Genomic DNA, 20,108 nt, shown 5'->3' on the forward strand with positions numbered 1-20,108 from the left:
CAGGAATTTCTCCTCAATATTAGAAAATCTTACAATAGGGGCGCCTGGGTGGCTCAGTTGGTTAAGCAACTGCCTTCGGCTCAGGTCATGATCCTGGAGTCCCGGGATCGAGTCCCACATCAGGCTCCCAGCTCCACAGGGAGTCTGCTTCTCCCTCAGACCTTCTCTCCTCTCATTCTCTGTCTCACTGTCTCCTTCTCAAATAAATAAATAAAATCTTTAAAAAAAAAAATCTTACAATATGTTCCTGCATAGGACTAATTTGGGGGATCTGAATTTAAGGAATGTGGACTATTTTGTAGCCAAAGTTCCTGAGATTGGTCTCAGACAACAGTTTAGAATAAACAAAGGAGTCAGCTGATAAGGCTAAGGAGTGTAGGCTGCAAGGGGATCTCCATTGCTGGGGGAACAGCTGGTTATTGTCTCACTTCTTCACAGACCCAGAGCACTGTGTGACCTTTGAGACTCTTGTCCCATAATAAGCAGTAATAATCAGCCTCATCCTCAGCCTTGAGACCAGTGATGGTGAGGGAGCCAGTGTTGCCAGACCTAGAGCCAGAAAACCGTTCAGGGACCCCTGAGGGTCTACTGCTAGTACCATAGATGATGGTTTTAGGGGCCTTTCCTGGGTGCTGTTGGTACCAGTTCACAGAATAACCATCACCAATGTTGGTGCTGCCTCCAGTGCAGGAGATGGTGACCCTCTGGCCAGGGGACCCAGACAGTGAGGATGGCTGAGTCAGCACAGACTGGGCCCAGGACACTAGAAGGGGAAGAAACACAGAGGGTGATGCTGGGGTCTAGAGACAAGAGAAAGAAGCAGGTCCTCATGTGTCCCCCAGGGGTCCTTCCCCTGTTTCCACATCCAATCACCTGTGCAGTGAGCAAGGAGGGTGAGGAGGAGAGTATACCAGGCCATGGTGGAGGTCATCACAGATCCTATCTTCTATGGCCCCACAACTGTGCAGAGCCTCCCCTTATCTCTCTCTTCCCTTATTCAATCCTTGAGAGAGGGTGGGACCAACCATGCAAATGAAACACCCAGGTCTCTGACCCTTCACTGGCCATGGGTCAGGTTCCTCTATTTGAGCAAGTAAGGGTGGTGGGCAGGGAAGGAGCTCTAATCACAGGTGAAACTCAATGACAGGCCATGAGTGCCCCCTAGTGCCCAGACACAGACACATTATTGTCTGTGATAATGGTGACCAGAACCCAGCAGACACTTCTGTCTCCCCCATGCTCTCCACTTTTTCCTCCATTAGGGCCAAGCCAAGTGTCCCTATATGTTGATTCTTATTAATTCAGGAACCACTATATGTGCTACTAAGTGTCTTCAGGGTTAGTCTGTCCAAGTACCCCTTGGCTTGGTTGTGGTTCAGGACTGATAGGGTTTCTCTTATACAAATTCCTCATAGATAAGCATCAAGACCAGAGCACTGACAGTTCCCAATGGACTTATGGCCCCTTTTGTGCAGGATGCATGGACTTTCCACCTATCAGCCAGCTCCCTGGTTTCCAGAGCCCCTAATCCTCTGAGGATCCCTCAGCCTGGAGGATATCTTCTCTCCAGTTTGTAGGCAGAAGCCCTCGTGTGGATTCTTTCAATGGTTACATACTGAACATCTTTGTTCTTTGTCATTCCTCAATCTTTCCATCTGCTTGAAACAATAGTTCTCCACATACTGGGGCCATAATTCCCTCCTAGGATCTCTCCTCAAATCACACACAAGTCTTCAGGAGGCTTGCCACATGAGGATGTGTGTTGCACTAATGATGTATCACAAAAGGCAAACATGTTTGAAATTCTACAAAGAAAGGAGTGACAGGTACAGATCCTCTGACAAAGACTTGGTGATAGAGTACATACTTTAGTCACCACAGAACCAACTTCATACTTAAAATAAATGTAGTGTATAGTTTGTATAATTTGTAGTGTAATTTCAGTAGTGTAGTTTCCCCATATCTGTGCTTATTGCAGAGAGAATATGTGTGGAGAGTGGTTAAAATATGGATGGAAAACAGTGGGACAGAAATGTCTTATGTTCTCAGTAGAATATGCTTTTTCTAAAATCACTTATTTGTATCATGTGTCTGGTCTCCCATGTAGGAAAGATCATCCTTCTGCCCAGTAAAACCAATTCAGGGGCTTGTTCCTATAAACTAAGAATGATCCTACTGACAAAATTGCCAAACAGAGACAGAGCTTATAGGATGAAGGGATTTGGTGTCAGACCATTCTCTGTGGTGGGTATAGCTCTAGTTCCTACAACTTGTGTCCAGGATGTCCAGGATAGAGCAGTAATTCATTCAGCCACCAATGACTACAGGAATAAATTTCTGCTACCCTAAGCCAAATGGATGCAGAAGTTTCTGTCAAATATTCCACATCTGATTTGAGGAATGATGGAGATAAGGGGATATTGTCCCTGAGGTCATATACCCTTTGGCCTTGGTTTGGGACAGACAACTTCGCATCAGTGTGCAGTCTGGCTGGAGGTGTGATTGGGATGACTGAGGGAGTTACAGCCCAACCCTGAGAGCACAGGGAGGTTGTGTCTCTAGTTCCTAAGGTGTTTGATCTCCATGGGAGCAGCACTGAGGCTGGAGTCTCATAATAAATGTGCTGATCAGCCTCAGATGCTGACTGTAGCCCAGAGGTTGTCAGGGGCTGAGAGTTCCATGGAGACAAAGATTCCTCCTGAGATTCCTGACCACTGGCATCATCCCAGAGAGCCAGGGCTCAGGACAGGTTGTGTGATGACAGGATCCCAGTAACACTGCCTGCCCCTGGGGTTTCCTGCTGATGAAGATTCTGCCTCCTGGAGATTGTGACACTGAAAATGGCTGGTGAGCCCAGGTTGACCCTGGCTTCTGGAGAGACAGTGAAGCCCAGAAGCATAGATCCCAATATGTTAGTCACTTAGGAGAGTAAAGAGCTGTTTGTGTGTATACCTCTGTGTGTGTGTGTGTGTGTGTGTGTGAGAGAGAGAGAGAGAGAGAGAGAGAGTGAGAGAGTGTGGGTGTGGCCAAAAATGTGGCTAAGAGGCCCCCTGTTCCTTGGGTGGCACTTAAAAACCCTGAGGAATTTCCTGGTGATAATTCTTTTTAAAAACCCTCAAGGTTCAGAATCCCGCATTTAGAGGCAAGCATTTCAAAGTGTTTTTTTTTAATTAAAAAATGGTTGGTTTAATTAAAAAATGTCAGCTGCAAGGACTGATGTGAGAGTAAACCTGTTAACAATTCACCGAATCAGAAGTCAGGTCTTACTGTATGACAAGAAATTTGTCTTTTTTTTTTTTTTATCTCTGCAGACACAAGACTTCTATATATACAGTGTCTTATGTTATTAAGCAGCACAGGGCATGAGATAAGCAAGCAGATACCATCTTCCTGCCACACACAACAGGCAAACACACAGATACTTGTGTGCTTAGGTGTCTAACAAGGACAGAGAAGAAGAAAATGATGATGTTTTGTGATAAAACATTATAGCCCAGGACTTAAGGTACCATAGGAAAAAACTGTTTCTGTAGTGGATCTGCTGTCCACATAAATCTGAAGAACTCGAATCTATCTGGAACATAAGAAAATAATTTCATATCTTAAAATATGAAGGTGATTCTTTGTGGATCTCTTCGGGTTTCCACATGGGTGTGGCATCAATTAATTCTGAAGGGGGTAAAAATCAACAGATTCCATGTTCAAATACCTAAATATTAGATTAACACATCCTTTTTAGAAAAATGTAATAACTTTATTTTCATACTAAAGAGACTGACTGGGAGTGTTCGCAACAAAAATATGGAGCCAGGATGAGAGCAGGACAGGGAATATGAGGTGTTGCATTCAGTTCTTTTTTCTGCTCCAAAGATGGACACTGGAGACTGGAAACTACAGCACCATCACTTCCAGTTTTCTTTGAAATCCTACGTGAAGATGGTGTCCAGTCCTGAGGAGCCAAAGGGAAAGACTGAAGCCGGAGGGTGGCAGAAACAAAGTAGAGAAGAGGAAGAAATATATGTGGGGGTGCTGTCATAGGAATTCTGTTGGATTTGGTCCAAACATGCAGGTAGCTGGTTCAGAGAGGAGACTGTGTTTATGACCAGGGTCATTGTCAATAAATCAGCTGTAAACCCATCAGTAGTGACACAAGGTAACACTTTATGGAATAAGTTGCTGAAACTGATGTGTAGATGAATGCTTGCTGGGCAACAGGTTCAGGTGTTGACACACTATTTATCCTTGTTAATCTTGTCCAGATTGAGTGGCGATGTGCAGTTGGACTCCAATAGGTCATCTTTATTGTCTTCCTGGGATGTTTGATGGTGTCTAATATTACAGACATATTCTGTGTCTTTCTATTTCCCCTGTTTAAGGACAGATCTTCCTGCAGAAGAGTCCGCCCTGCATGTGTCCCCAGGTAGGTTTCTCACTGAAAAAGAGGGTCACAGCCATAATCTGCAGCCTCAGATTATTTGTTTCTTTTTTTATCATTTATTTTTTGTTTGAGACATTGTGAGTCATGATAGCTGCTCCCATTCTTAATGATATAGAGCAAACTAATAGTTAACTTCAACTGCAGAATGGAGCCTATAGTTGAGCAGAAACCCTGCATTAGCTGAGGCATCTTTTGATACAGAGAAACAGCTGCCAACTCCAGAGCCTTGGCAATTATCTGACTCAGGGGTGTAACAGCGAGGTTCCCTGGCTTATGGTAGAACAATCTTACACTATAGCTTTCAACACTGAAACTACTGCTCAAGGATTTAGGCTAGTCTGATTGTTGTTCCCAGAAATGTCGAGAGGGAGGACAGCTGGGTCAGCACAGGCTGGGACAAGAAACTTGCAAAAACACACAGCCATGGATGATGGAGTGGACACAAGGTAAAATTTCACAGGGTGTGAGCCAGAGGTTTTGAACTAGCTAACTGGCTATCCTGTGTCCCTGAAGCCTGTCCTGACCCATACAGTGACATAAGAATATGAAAAGGAAAGGAGTCCAAGCCATGGGGCACAGCCCCTGATACCCAGCATGAGTTGGGTTGCCCAAAGCCTCCTTTATTCCCCCACCTGCAGCCAAAGGAGGGGCTTTACATGCAAATGGTTCCATCCAGTGACTGCCCAGCCACTCCCTGGGCCCTGGTGCTGGAGCTCAGCTCACACCACACACTGAGGAGGATGGGTGTTGGCTTCATTCCCTGGGGAGAGCCCGGGGATGAAGCACCTGCTAAGACCGTACAACAGGTCCTTGCTCAGGGGACTCTGCCAGGCCAATCAGGACACAGCTGCTGATTTGCTGTCATAAACACAGTGACCATCCTTTATGCCAAGACTGCTTTGGATGAAGTGTTCTCATTGAGCAGCTGTATAGGGACCATAGGCAGTCCTACAGCATCACCTGGTGGTCATGTGTGGAAACATAAAACAAAACACTAAAAGAGAACCTCTATTAAACAGAGATGAGAGCCAATGCAATATATCTACAAAGTACATCTGCTTCAATGTGTCATTCAAAGCCCTTGTTTCCTTGTTGATCTTCATCTAAGATGATCTTCCGATTGCTTTGAATGGAGTGTTGAGGCATCCTACTATTAATGTATTATTCTCAATATGTTTCTTTATTTTGGTTTTTAATTCATTTATATAATTGGCTTCTCCCATGTTGAAGGCGTATATATTGATAATTGTTAAATATTTTTATTGGATATACACTTTAAATATGATATAATGTTCCTCTACACCTCTTACTATGGTTTTGGCTTAAAATCTAATTTTTCTGATATTAGGATTGCTACCCCAGCTTTCTTTTGAGGCCCATTAGTGTGATAAATGTTTCCAACCTAAAAAGAAAAAAAAATCATTCTTGAATGTACACGGACCTGTTTCCAGAATAGATCACTAACAGTGAGACAAGTCAGGTTTAACAAATACCAGAAGATTTGCATTATCCCCTGCATTTCTTCAGACCACAATGTTGTGAAATTGAATCTCAGCCAAAAGAAGAAATTTGGAAGGAACTCAAATACTAGGATGTTAAAGAGTATCCTGTTAAATAATGATTGGGTTAGCCAGGAAATTAAAGAAAAACTTAATTCATAAAAACTAATGAGAATGAAAACATAATGGTCCAAAACTTATGAGATACTGCAAGGCAATCATAAGAGGGAAATGCATAATGATCCAAGCCTCACTCAAAAAAGTAAAAAGACACCAAATGCACAAGCTAAACTTACACCTTAAGGACTTAAAGAAAGAACAGCAAATAAGGCCTAAACCTATCAGGAGAAGATAAATAATAAAGATTAGAGAACAAATCAATGAAATATCAATGAAACAGAGCATAAAAACAGAACAGATGGATGAAACTAGATGCATGTTCTTTGAAAGAATTAATAAGATAGATAAATCGCTGGCTTGACCACTCAGAAAGAAAGAAAGAAAGAAAACCCCAAATTAATAAATTGGGAATGAAAGAGAAGAGACCATGACTAACACCAAGGAAATAGAAGCAATTATTAAAATTATTACCTGCAACTGCATGCCCCCCCCCAAAAAAAAAACTAGAGGAAATGGATATATTCTTGGAAACTTATAAACTGCCAAGCCTGGAACAGGAATTACTAGACAATCTGAATAGACTCAACAGACCAATAACCAGCAAGGAAATTGAAGCAGTAATCAAAAACATCCAAAAAAGAAGAGTACAACCAGATGGATTCCCAGGAATTCTACAAGCACTTGAAGAAAAAAACAATACTTATCCTATTTAAGCTGTTTCATAAAAATAGAAATAGGAGGAGAACTTCCAAACTTGTTCTAAGGTCAGCATTACCCTGATCCCCAAAGAAAAGACTCCATCAAAAAAGGAGAATTACAGACCAAGATCCCTGATGAATATGGATGCCAAAATACTCAACAAGATTTTGACCAATGAGATCTCACAGTTCATTAAAAGGATTGTTCAACATAGCCAGGTGGGATTTGTTCCTAGGATGTAAAGGTGCTTCAACATTCACAAATCAATCAATGTGAGAAAGAACATTAATTAAAGAAAAGGTATGAAGCATGCAATCTTCTTAATGTGGAAAAAAACATTTGACAAAATACAACATCCTTTCCTAATTAAAATTCTTCAAAGTATAGATATAGAGGGAACATACCTCAACATCATAAAAGTCATTTATGAAAATCCCACAGTGAATATCATTCTTAATGGGAGTAAAAATGAGAACTTTTCCCTTAATGTCAGGAACATGACATGGTTGCCTACTCTCACCAGTATTGTTCAAAATAGTACTAGAAGTTCTAGCAACAGTAATCAGACAAAAAAAAAGAAATAAAATGTATTCAAATGGTCAACGAAGAAGTAAAGCTCTCTCTCTTTGAAGAAATCATGATTATTTATGTGGAAAATCCAAAAGACTCCACCCCCAAGTTATTATAACTCATGGAGCAATGAAACAACGTAGCAGGATACAAAATCAATGCATATAAATCAGTTCCATTTCTACACCCTATCAGTGCAATGGTAGAAGAGATATTAAGGAATTGATTCCATTTGCAATAGTACCAAAAACCATAAGATAGCTAGGACAAAACCAAAGCAAGGAGGTAAAGGATCTATATTCTAGAAATTACAGATCACTGATGAAAGAAATGGAGAAAGTCATAAAGAGATGGAAAAATATTCCATGTTCATGGATTGGCAGAATAAATATTTTTAAGTACCTAAATTTATTGTTTAAATAATTAAATTATATAGCAAATTATTTTTTTATTTAAATAATCTTGCCTAAGTACAATTCTTTGTCCATAACAAGAAGCAATCATAGTACAATATTAAATATTGTGTAAATTAAGATTTACTTCACGATGAAACTAGTTTTATGATATGGCAAAAATAGATATCACAATCTAAAAAATGGAAATATTAAATTGTATAAATTGACTCTTAGAATTTTCATGAGTAGGGGCGCCTGGGTGGCTCAGTTGGTTAAAGCCTCTGCCTTTGGCTCAGGTCATGATCTCAGGGTCCTGGGATCGAGCCCCGCATCTGGCTCTCTGCTCAGCAGGGAGCCTGCTTCCCTTCCTCTCTCTCTACCTGCTTCTCTACTTGTGATCACTGTCCGTCAAATAAATAAATAAAATCTTTTAAAAAAATTTAAAAAAAAAGAATTTTCATGAGTATACTTTCCAGACTAATTACTGATATGGAATTATATTTCTAAAATATAATATTTTGTGCTTAGTAAACTTCCTAATATATGAGTAATTTCTTAGTTTTTAATTTATTTATGGTCATATTCTGAGTAAAATTTTAGGGGTACTTCTATCCAACATTATATAATTCTTATGATTACTTTCTCTTTTTAAAATTTTATTTTACTTTTTCACTGTTTTAAGATTCATTGTTTATGCACCACACCCAGTGCTCCATGCAATACGTGTCCTCCTTAATACCCACCACCAGGTTCACCCAACCCCAACCCCCCTCTCCTCCAAAACCTTCAGATTGTTTCTCAGAATCCACAGTCTTTCATGGTTCATCTCTGCCTCCAATTTACCCTAATTCAGTTTTCCTTTACCTCTCCTAATGTTCTCCATGTTATTCCTTATGCTCCACAAGTAACTTAAACCATACAATAATTGACTTTCTCTGCTTGACTTATTTCACTCAGCAAAATTTCCTCCAGGCCTGTCCATGTTGATACAAAGCTGGGTATTCATCCTTTCTGCTGGCTGTGTAATATTCCATTGTATATATGGACCATATCCTCTCTATCCATTCATCTGTTGAAGGGCATCTTATCTCTTGTAAAGGTTTGGCGATTGTGTCCATTGCTTCTATGAATGTTGGGGTCCATATAGCCCTTCTTTTCACTACATCTGTATCTTTGGGGTAAATACCCAGTAGTGCAATTTCAGGGTCATAAGTAGCTCTATTTTTAATTTTTTTGAGGAATCTCCACACTGTTTTCCAAAGTGGCTTCACCAACTTGCATTCTCACCAACAGTGTAAGAAGGTTCCCCTTTCTCCACATCCTCTCCTACACTTGTTTCCTATTCTGTTGATTTTGGCCATTCTAACTGGTGCAAGTGTTATCTCCATGTGATTTTGACTTGAATTACCCTGATGGCTAATGATGATGAACATTTTTTCATGTGTCTGTTAGCCATTTGTATTCATTCTTTAGGTAAGCGTATGTTCATGCCTTCTGCCATTTCCTGATGTGATTATCTGTTTGTTTGTTTTTTTTTTTTCAGTGTTGAATTTGAGGAGCTCTTTATAGATCTTGGATATCAGCCATTTGTCTATAGTGTCATTTGAAAATATCTTCTCCCATTTAGGAGGTTGCCTTTTTGTTTTGTTGATTGTTTCCTTTGCTGTGCAGATACTTTTTTATCTTGAAGTCTCAATTTTCGCTTTTGTTTCCTTTGCCTTTGGAGACATGTCCTGAAAGAAGTTGCTGTGGCCAATTTCAAAGAGGTTACAGCTTATATCCTCCTCTAGGATTTTGATAGATTCCTGTCTCACATTGAGGTCTTTCATCCATTTGAGTTTATCTTTGTGCATGGTTTAAAAGAATGGCTGAGTTTCATTTTTCTCTATATAGCTGTCCAATTTTCCCAGTCTATTGAAGAGACTTTTTTCCACTGGATATTTTTTCCTGATTTGTTGAAGATTATTTGACAATAGAGTGGAGGGTCCATATCCGGGATCTCTACTCTGTTCCAGTGGTCTATGTGTCTGTTTTTGTGCCCATACCATGCTGTCCTTGTGATCACAGGTTTGTAGTAAAGATTGAAATCGGGCAATGTGATGCCTCCAGCTTTGTTTTTCTTCTTCAACATTTCCTTAGGGATTCAGTGTCTTTTCTAGTTCCGTACATATTTTTGGATTGTTTGTTCCATCACTTTGAAAAATGCTGGTGTAATTTTGATTGGGATGATGTGGAACGTAGATTGCTCTGGACATTATAAACATTTTAACAGTAATTATTCTTTTGATCCATAAGCATGGAATGGTTTTCCATCTTTTTCTGTCTTCTTCAATTTCTTTCATAAATATTCTGTATTTCCTCACATGCAGATACTTTACCTGTCTGATTAGGTTTATTCTAAGGTAACTTACAGTTCTTGGTGCTTTAGTAAATGGAATCAATTCTCTAATTTCACTTTCTGTAATTTCATTGTTAGTGTATAAAAAACCAACTAATTTCTATGCTTTGATTTTGTATCCTGCCACATTCTTGAATTGCTGTATGAGTTCTACTAGTTTGATTATGGAGTCTTTTGGGTTTTCCATATAAAATATCATGTCATTTGTGAAGAGAGTTAGCTTGACTTCTTTTGTGCAATTTGAATAACTTTTATTTATTTTTGTTGTCTGATTGCTGTTGCTAGGACTTCTAATACTATGTTGAACAACAGTGGCAAGAGTGGGCATCCTTATCGTGTTCCTCATCTCAAAGGGAAGGCTGTCAGCTTTTCCCCATTGAGAATGATATCTGCTGTGGGTTTTCCATAGATATATTTTATGAAGTTGAGGAATGTCCTCTCTATCCCTATGCTTTGATGCATTTTAATCAGGAACAGATGCTATATTTGGTCAAATGCTTTTTCTGCATCAAATGAGAGGACCATGTGATTTTCATCTCTTCTATTATTGATTTGTTGGATCACATTGATTGTTTTCCAATGTTGAACCACGCTTGTATCCCACAGATAATTCCCACCTGATCATGATGGATAATCTTTTTTAATGTACTGTTGGATCTTATTAGCTAGGATCTCATTGAGAATCTTGGCATCCATATTCATCAGTGGTATTGGTCTTAAATTCTCTGTTTTGATGGGGTCTTTGCCTGGTTTTGGGATCAGGGTAATTATGGCTTCATAGAATGAGTCTGAAGTTTTCCTTCTATTTCCATTTTTTGAAACACCTTCAGGAGACTAGGTATTATTTCTTCTTTGAATATTTGGTAGATTTCCCCAGGGGATCTGTCAGGTCCTGAGCTCCTGTTTTTTGGGGCGGTTTTTGATCACTGCTTCAATCTTTTTACTAGATATTGGTATATTCAGGTTGTCAATTTCTTTCTGTTTCTGTCTTGGAAGCTTATATTTTCCAGGAATGCATCCTTTTCTTTTTCCTTTCTTTCTTGCTTAATTTATTGGGGTCTAAATGTTGATGATAATTTCTGATGATTGTTTTGTAAAACTTGGAGTTACCTGTGATCTGTCCCCTTTTATTCATAATTTTATTATTTTGGGTCCTCTCTCTTTTCTTTTGGATTAGTTTGGGAAGTGGTTTATTGATCTTATTGATTCTTTCAAAAAACCAGGTTCTAGTTTCATTGATGTGTTCTACTGTATCTCCAGTTTCTAACTCATTGATTATTTCCCTTCTTGTGTGTGGCATTGGCTTAATTTATTGTTGATTTTCCAGTACTTTAAACTGTAAAGAGAGCTTGTGTATTCTGGATTTAAAAAAAAAAAAATTAACTGAGGCTTGGATGGCTAGGTATTTCCCTCTTAGGACCACCTTTGCTGTATCCAATAGGGTTTTGACCAATGTGTCTTCATTCTCACTGGTTTCCATGAATTGTTTAAGTTCTTCTTTGATACCCTGGTTGATCCAAACATTCTTGAACGGGATGTTATTTAGCTTCTATGTGTTTGAATTCCTTCCAAACTCTGTGTGTGTGTTTGTGTGTGTGTGTGTGTGTGTGTGTGTGTGTGCATGAGTTCCAGTTTCAAAGCATTGTGGTCTGAGAATATGCAGGTAATAATCTCAATCTTTTGGTATCTGTAGAGCCCTGATTTTTGAACCAGTGTGTGGTCTATTCTGGAGAATATTCCATGTGCACTCAAGAAGAATGAGTATTCTGTTGTTTTAGGGTGGAATATTCTGTACATATCTATGAGGTCCATCTGGTCCAATGTGTCAATCAAAGCTCTTATTTCTTTCTTGATTATCAGCTTGGATGATCTGTCTATACTGAGAATGGCGTGTTAAGATCCCCTCCTATTAATGTATTCATATTAATATGACTATTTTGATAAACAGTTGGCTTATGTAGTTGGTTGCTTCCATATTGGGAGCATAATTATTTACCATTGTTAGATCTTCTAAGTGGGTATACCTTTTAAGAGTGATGTAGTATCCTTCTGTATCTCTGACTACAGTCTTTAGCTTAAAATCTAATTTATGTTGATATGAGAACCACTAGCCGGCTTTTTTTTTTTTTTTTGAGGCCCGTTGCCATTAAAAATAGCTCTCCATCTCTTCATTTTCAGTGTGAATGTATATTTAGGTTACAAATGTGTCTCTTGTAGATAGCATATGGATGTGTCCAGTCGTTTTACCCAGTCTGCAACCTTGTGCCATTTTATGGGAGCACTTAGGCCATTCACCTTGACAGTGATTATTGAAAGATACATTTTTATTGGCATCATGTCGCCTGTGAAGTCCTTATTTCTAAAGATTGTCTCTGTAAAATTTCTGTTCTATGCCATTCTGTGGTTCTTCTTTTACAGAACTGCCCTTAATATCTCTTGTAGTGCCAGCTTGGTGGTCACATACTCTTAAACCTTGCCAGTCTTGGAAGCTCTTTGTCTATTCATTTTTAATGTCAGCCTTGCTGGATAAAGTATTCTTGGTTACATGTTTTTCTTATTTAGTACCGTTAATATGTCTTGCCAGCCATTTTGGGCTTGCCAGGTTTCTGTGGACTTCTCTGATGTTATTCTGATGGTGCTTCCTCTCTATGTATGGAATCTCTTCTTCTACCTAGCTGGCCTTAAGACCTCCTGTCTGAAACTGTGATTTGTGAATTTCACAGTATGTGTCTTGAGGTCTTTCTAGATTCATTGATCTTGGTGGGTATCTTTTATGCCTCTAGGACACAAATACTTGTTCCATTATCCAGACTGGGGAAATTTTCATCCCGAATTTGTTCAACTCCATCTTCTAGTTTCCTTTCTTTCTCCACCCCCAGGGATCCCAATAATTCTGATGTTGGAACGTTTCATGGCATCATTTATTTCCCTAATTCTGTTTTCATGGTTTCTGAGCTCTTTGTTCCAGGCCTCCTCTTGATCCTTTTTCTCTGTAAGTTTGTCCTCTAGATTACCAATTCTATCTTCTCCCTCAGTTACCCTAGATGTTAGAGTATTTAGATTAGATTTGATCTCATTGATAGCATTTTTAACATCTGCAAGGTCAGCTCTCATTTCCACCATTAGAGATTCTATGTTGTCACTAATGATTTTCTCCAACCTCAACATTGTCTGGATAATTGTTACCCTGAAATCCCTTTCCACAATACTGTTTATGTCCATACCCAGTGGATCTGATGGAGAGGGCACCACCTCTAAATTTTTCCTCTGTTGGGTATTCCTCCCCATAGTCGTTTTGTTGAGAGGTGGTTGAGGGTATATATAGCTGAATATATCAACCACCATCCAGGCAAGGTGCACCCTGGAAATTTTTGGAGCAGTTGGAATTCACCACCAAAATAAAAGAAAAAAGAGAAAGAAAGAGAAAGAGAGAGAGAGAGAGAGAGAATCCAGCTAAAATGAGCCCCAAAAGTAAGATTTATAAGGCATATAAACAAAAATGAGCAACAATAACAAAAAAGACCAACATAAGTAGATTACAGAGAAAAAAGAAAAATCCAGCCAAAATGAATCCCAAGAATAAGATTTCTATAATAACAGAACAAAAACAAATATTCAGAAACACTGGCATACTAATAAGATGGGAGGGTGGTTATAAAATCTTGGTGTGGACGAGGAAGTTTATTTTGGTTTTTCCTGGGTGTATCTTGTTATCATTGTTAAAGGACTCAACTTTCCAGAGATACAGGGACATTAAAACTGGTTTATATATAGGTGTAACCCTCCCTCAGAAGAATGTATTACTTAACATATGACACTTGAGAAATTATATTATTTACCAAGCATGCTTAAATATAGCCTTAAGAAAAACATGTACTAGCAATGGGCCTCTGGGCAGAGGATGCAGACGTCCTTAAAGCCGAGCAGCTGGGAATGCCTGTCCCACTCAGGGTGGAACACCATCTGCTTCATTTCTCTGATATCTCCCTTTCCCCAGAGAGTACCTATAGCTAGTCAGAAAATCCCTTTTGTTTGGGCATGCTCAACTATAGTTCATGTACTACATGACCAGACATATGTTGCTTTTATTCTTATTTATCTACAACACTGATGGTCAATGTGCATCCTACTTCAGCTTCTTTGTTGGTTGTTACCTACTTTCTGTTAAATATGAAACTGAGAGGTTGTTTGGGGTGACAGTCTTTTCTATTATTCACCCCTGCTCCTTTCCTCTTGTAGCTGACTTTTTGGTGTCTCATTCTTCTCCTGTATGCTGTCAGGAAGCAGCATGTAGTGTAGTATTCAATAGGAAAAAAAATTATCTTGAAGCTTATATGTATATGCATATTAAAAAATAAAAGAAACAGACATGTGTATGAAAAAAGTTCAAGTTAAAAAGTTATTATGAAGTATGTTATATTAAACCTCTAGTTGTAAAGGAAACTAAGTTAAAAAAGTAAAAGAACAAGAATCATGAGAAAAAATAAATAAAGAAAGACAGAAAAAAGAAAAGTTGTATCTATGTAATATACATGTTTGGGGGAAATACCATGAGCTTGATACATTGTTTTCCCCCAATGTTGGGGTTTTACAGTTTTATGGGGACTCTGTGGTGGTTGCTCTCTTGTTCTTTTGGCTTGTTTCCTGGAGTAGGAGCCTGCTGCTTTGTTTTACAGTCAATCTTGCCTGGGTTGAGTCACCCTATCCCTATCAAGGGGCTGTGCTGAGGAAACTGTTTTTTTAGGCTTTTGTTCTCTGGAGGTTTTTGTGCTTTGGCAGCCTTGTGTGGCTTTTCAGAGGGTCAGAGCAAAGAATCTGCCTGCACCCAGACTTTGCCTCAGAGAGAAGCTTCAGACTCTTCCCCTCTGGGTGTTCCAGAAGACACAGACTCTCCCTCTACAAATTCCACTGAACACTGCAACCTTCCTCAGCCACCATCCCAGTGGTGACCCAAGGTCACTGCTTGCCTCTGCACCCCTGTCCCACTAAACCCATGAGCATCATTAGTTCAGGGAGCCCCTTACAGTGGCTGCTTTTTGTGTGCTCAGACCCCACAGCCACTCAGGTCGCAGAAGGCTCCCAGCAGAGGCCCCAACTGGAGTTAACACTACATTCTCTCAGGCATGGGCAGGAATGTTCCCAGCCCAAGCAGTGCTGCAAGCCCCAGAAAGCCCTGGAATACCACAACTTGGGGCCCTGCCAGACTCTCTCTGGCATGGGTGGTCGTTGACAGTGGCTGTCCTGGCTCTGTGGGCTTACGCCCCTGCCAATGACCAAGCAATTCCACCAGTTGCCCCTTAAGATTGTTTACTCTTTTTGAGTACTTTTAACCAGGCTCCAAGTTAATGCTGTTCCTCAACCACAGGGCATTTATATTTTGGGGTATTACTTTCCAATGGGTCACTTCTGGTTGCTCCCTCCCCCTTATGATTATCCTCCAATATCAGTCCAAGCTTTCCCACTCTGTTTTACCTCTCCACTGATGTCTTCTGTCCCCATAGAGATCCAGAAGTGAATAATATTACATCTCAGGCTGATTCCATGCGTGTTCAGAGTGTTGTGGTAGATATTTAGCTTACTTTAGGTGACCAGTTGAAACAAACTCTCCTATCTCTCTGCCATCTTAACCCTTCCTCCTCGTTTCTTTTATTAAAAAAATAGGTAATATATTTGTTTCATAACATGTATTTTCTATCATTTCAGCAAAATCATTTAATTCTACTGTTAAATTAATATATTCACATATTTTTTCCATTGAAAAAATGTTTCCTTTTTTTTCATTTTTTATCTTATTAGTTTTGTTTGTTACCATGCAGTAAATTTGATTCAGATATTTCTATTTTTTAAGATTTTATTTATTTATTTATTTGAGAAAGAGAGTGACGGTGCACAGAGGGAGAGTGAGAGGGAGAAGCAGACTCCCTGATGAGCAGAGAGCATGACACAGGTTTGATTCCAGGACCCTGAGATCATGACCTGCACCAAAGTCAGACACTTAACCAACTGAGCCACACAGGTGCTCCTTATTTAGAACATTTGTTAGTGATTTTTCCCCTTTTCCTCACACTTTAATAAAGAGACATTTGCTTGCCTGCACTGGAAGTCACACAAAGGGTGAGTCTACACTTGTTTCCTTTCCCCAGGGGGGTGCTCTCCCTCATGGGTGCCCCCTAGCTCTCAGGCTTAGGGCAAAGACAGGAACATGTGCACAGGCAAATCTCCTCCTTTCAGGCCCCCATCCTGGCCCATGTGTCCTGGCAGACAGTCTGACCCCTGCCTCATGGAGCTTCCCCTGGAGAAGAAACATGAGCAGAGGGAGCAAACAGTGGGTCTCCCTTCCTACTTTCACCACTGGATCCAGGGAGACCAGCAAGTCCACTGTTGTAACCATAGATGAGGAGGTGAAGGCTGTTGGATTCCCAAGATAAGGGAATCAGAGACAAGAGGAGACATGATTTGAGGATCCCTTGGTTCAGTTGAAGATGTAAAGAGTCCACTTGATGGGCATAAACAGAGATATCCAGAGATGGATAACATGACCCAGAGGAAGAGGATCCCCAGGAACAAGGTCACAGAAGTGAGAGACTGTGGCAGGGAAGAGTCTGAGGAGCCCGGGAAGATGGACTTTGTTTGGTCAGGATGATGGGCTTGCTGACTGTTTTAACATGACTGTGGTGGCTCAGGAAAAGAAGACAGGGCGGATCTATATCTCAGAGGAGGGACCAGGAAAGGCAGGGTGGGGCACTTGGGTGGGGAGAAAATAGATCCCTTTTAGGAGATATAAGACGGGAAGGCTATCATGCGGCAATCTAACATCTAGATGGCCTCCTTTGAACATTTAACATGGAATAATGTAAGTAATATTTGTCACAGGAACAGATCAATCTAAAGCTCATATTTTTATTACTCATTACACAAACCAACTCTCCATCACAGAAAGTGTCCTTTTTTGGCCATATGTTGGTGAAATCTAAGTACTGTGTTTTGAAAATACTATGCAAAATCCTTTACCATTTTACTGGAATCATGAGTAACATAGAAATTGAATAAATTTTTGAAACTTGCTTATAATCTATATGAGAGACATGTGCAATTTTTTGAAAAAATACAATCCGACAGTTTGGAAGGTTATTGATTGAAAAAAACAAAACAAAACAGGGGATTCTTCTATCCAATCTAGTTACACTGTTGTGACTGAGTCTAAAATCCTTAAGATCAGTATTACTTTTCCTTGGTCTTGGCATGATTTCTTGGGAAGTAAAGTCTTCACTGATCCTGTCTGTGTTTTTCCTGACATCCACACCCCACATACTTCATTGAAGCAATGGATGAGAGGTCTTTGCTTGGGATTATGAATTGACTGGTGAAGAGAGGAGAACACAACGGAGAGAGTAGAACTTGGGAAAAGAAATGATCCTAGACCTGAAGACATAACATAACATTAATAGATAAAGAACACTCCCGAAAGACACTGACAAAGATGTCCAAAGCAGAGGAAAACCAGAGTAGTTTAGTTGTGACTCTTAATAGCTCTCTCTGTGTCCCAGAGAGGCAAGTCACAGTGGAATAAGAGTCAGGCAGACTGTGATTTCACTCCCTGTGACCAGGATCCTGTGAGGTGTGGACACTCAGCAATGACATAGAGGTGACCAAATGATCCTAGGAGGAGGTGAGGCCTGTCTGGAGTGTGTGGACAAAAGAAATGTTTCCTGTACTGGCCCCTGAGTCTGGTACTACCTGGCAGAATTACAGTGGAATAGAGGGTCTAATGTATGAACCGGTGTGGAAGGGGATGCAATTGAGATTACTGGAAGCACCTTGACCTTCCTTTCTCTAGGAAGAGGAAGCCACTGTGTGAGGATTTTTTTTTCTGTTTTCTCCCTCTGATGGGACAGAATGCATTTTGGATCAACACTTTGTGCCTGGGAGTGAGTATGCCTTATCTGGGAATTGATGGAGTGCAGGGACATCAGACTTATCTGGGAGCAAAGCTGTAGGTTTATGAGATGGGAATAGCCGGACCTGTGACTTCTGAACAGATTCCAGTGTCCTGTGTCCTAACATGAACTTTGAAGACAGTTGAAGGAAGTGGATGCACAGGTTGAGGAACTGTTTGGTGAAATTTCCATCATTTTTTTTCTCCTCTTTGGAAACCAAATCTCCAAGCTACATGTTTAGTCAGGGACTAAGTCCAGTTTCTACCAGATAGGCTTTGTGTTACCCAAACCAATCAACCTCCCTTGTCACAACGATGGTGTCAGGGAAGATGAGGATATTCGGTCCAGTCATCCTGAAAACTGGAGTTCTTTTTTTTTTAATTTTTTATTTATTTTCAGTGTAACAGTATTCATTTTTTTTACCACACCCAGTGCTCCATGCAATCTGTGCCCTCCCTAATACCCACCACCTGGTTCCCCCAACCTCCTACCCCCACCCCTTCAAAACCCTCAGGTTGTTTTTCAGAGTCCATAGTCTCTCATGGTTCACCTCCCCTTCCAATTTCTCTCAACTCCCTTCTCATCTCCATCTACACTTGTCCTCTATATTATTTGTTATGCTCCACAAATAAGTGAAACCATATGATACTTGACTCTCTCGATCAGTGGGTCAGGAAGGGCAGTCTGTCTCATTCTGAGGCTCTGTTATGTGGATGTTACTTGGTAATGCAGAGACATTTTGCCCCTGGATGGGAAGTCATTGTGAGACACAAGGTATTTTGTGTGTGTGTCCTTTATCTTCCCCTAAACAATATCAGTACTTTGAGCATGGAGACCCTTTCTTTTCCACCCTGTGAGCTAAGTCCCCAGACACAAGACTGGACTATAGTAGGGTTCAATAAATGTTGTGCATGCATGTCATCTGGCCTTTTGACTATCCTGAACCAGACACAGCAGGACTCTGTCTTCCTGGTGTCTGTCCTCACCCCTTGATATAGACTGAATCATGTCCCCTCAAAATCTTATAGAGAAACCTTAACCTGTATTGTGATTGCTGGGGGATAAGGCAATGGGGAATGCAATTACGGGAAAATGAGGTCATAAGAGTGGTGCCCTAACCAATAGGCCTGGTGTGTTTATAAGAAAAGGTAAAGTCTCCATATGTGAGTACAGAGGGGAATAGTTATGTGAGAACCTAGGAAGAACACCATAATCTTCAAACCAAGGAGAGAGACATCAGGCAAAATCAACCCTGGAACCACCTGAAAATTGAATGTTCAGCCTCCAGAAATGTAAGAAAATAACAATCTTTTGTTTTGGCCTCCCATTCTCTAGCATTATGTTATGGAAGCCCTAGCTGATGAGCACAATTCTCAGGGAATCTGACCATGGAGCAACCTGCCCCAGCATCCAGGAATTTGGGCTCAGTTTGCATAAAACAGATGTGCATCTACAAGGACAAGTTTCAGTGATAGACTTGAGTGGAAAAATATTCATACTAAAGAAAGTTTACTAGGGTGGGGCTCAGACCCAATTTTTAGGTGAGACTAAAAGGGAAACATCTGTCATGGGAAAAGATGGGAACTATACAAGGAAAACCCATCACTATGGAGACAGCAGATTTTTGTCTCACCTCCTCATGACAGCGGAGTACCGTGTGAACTCTGAGCCTGCTTTCCCAGGCTGAGCATTAAAAATAAGCCTCCTTATCCTGGTGCCCAGTGATGGTCAGAGAGCCCAGGCTGCTAGATGGAGTGAGGGAGAATCGATTAGGGATTCCAAAGGTTGGTTATCATCCCAGGAGATAGTGATTATAGGGGGTTTGCCTTGGCCCTATTGGTACCAGTTCACAGAATTTCTACCAATGTTTATGTTGCTTCCAATGTTGGTGCAGGAGATGATGGTCCTCTGATCCAGGGTCCAACACATTGATGGCAGTTGAGTCAGCACAGACTGGGCCCAGGATTTTTGGAAGTGGGAAAGAAACAGACAGGGTGATACTGTGGTCTAGAGACAAGAAGAGGAATCAGGTCCCCATGTGTCTTCTCAGGG

General features: G+C 40.5%; 1 gene segment (V, D, J or C); it reads right to left on the bottom strand.

Moving 5' to 3' along the window:
- Window positions 1-416: 416 nt before the first annotated feature.
- On the bottom strand, window positions 417-919 carry LOC308354290 (immunoglobulin lambda variable 1-40-like). The segment is given in 2 exons: window positions 874-919; window positions 417-763 (listed from the first exon to the last, which is right to left on the bottom strand).
- Between the last annotated feature and the right edge of the window lie 19,189 nt (window positions 920-20,108).

This window comes from Martes martes (assembly GCF_963455335.1).
Source record: "Martes martes genome assembly, chromosome: 13".
NCBI classification, from domain to species: Eukaryota; Metazoa; Chordata; class Mammalia; order Carnivora; family Mustelidae; genus Martes; species Martes martes.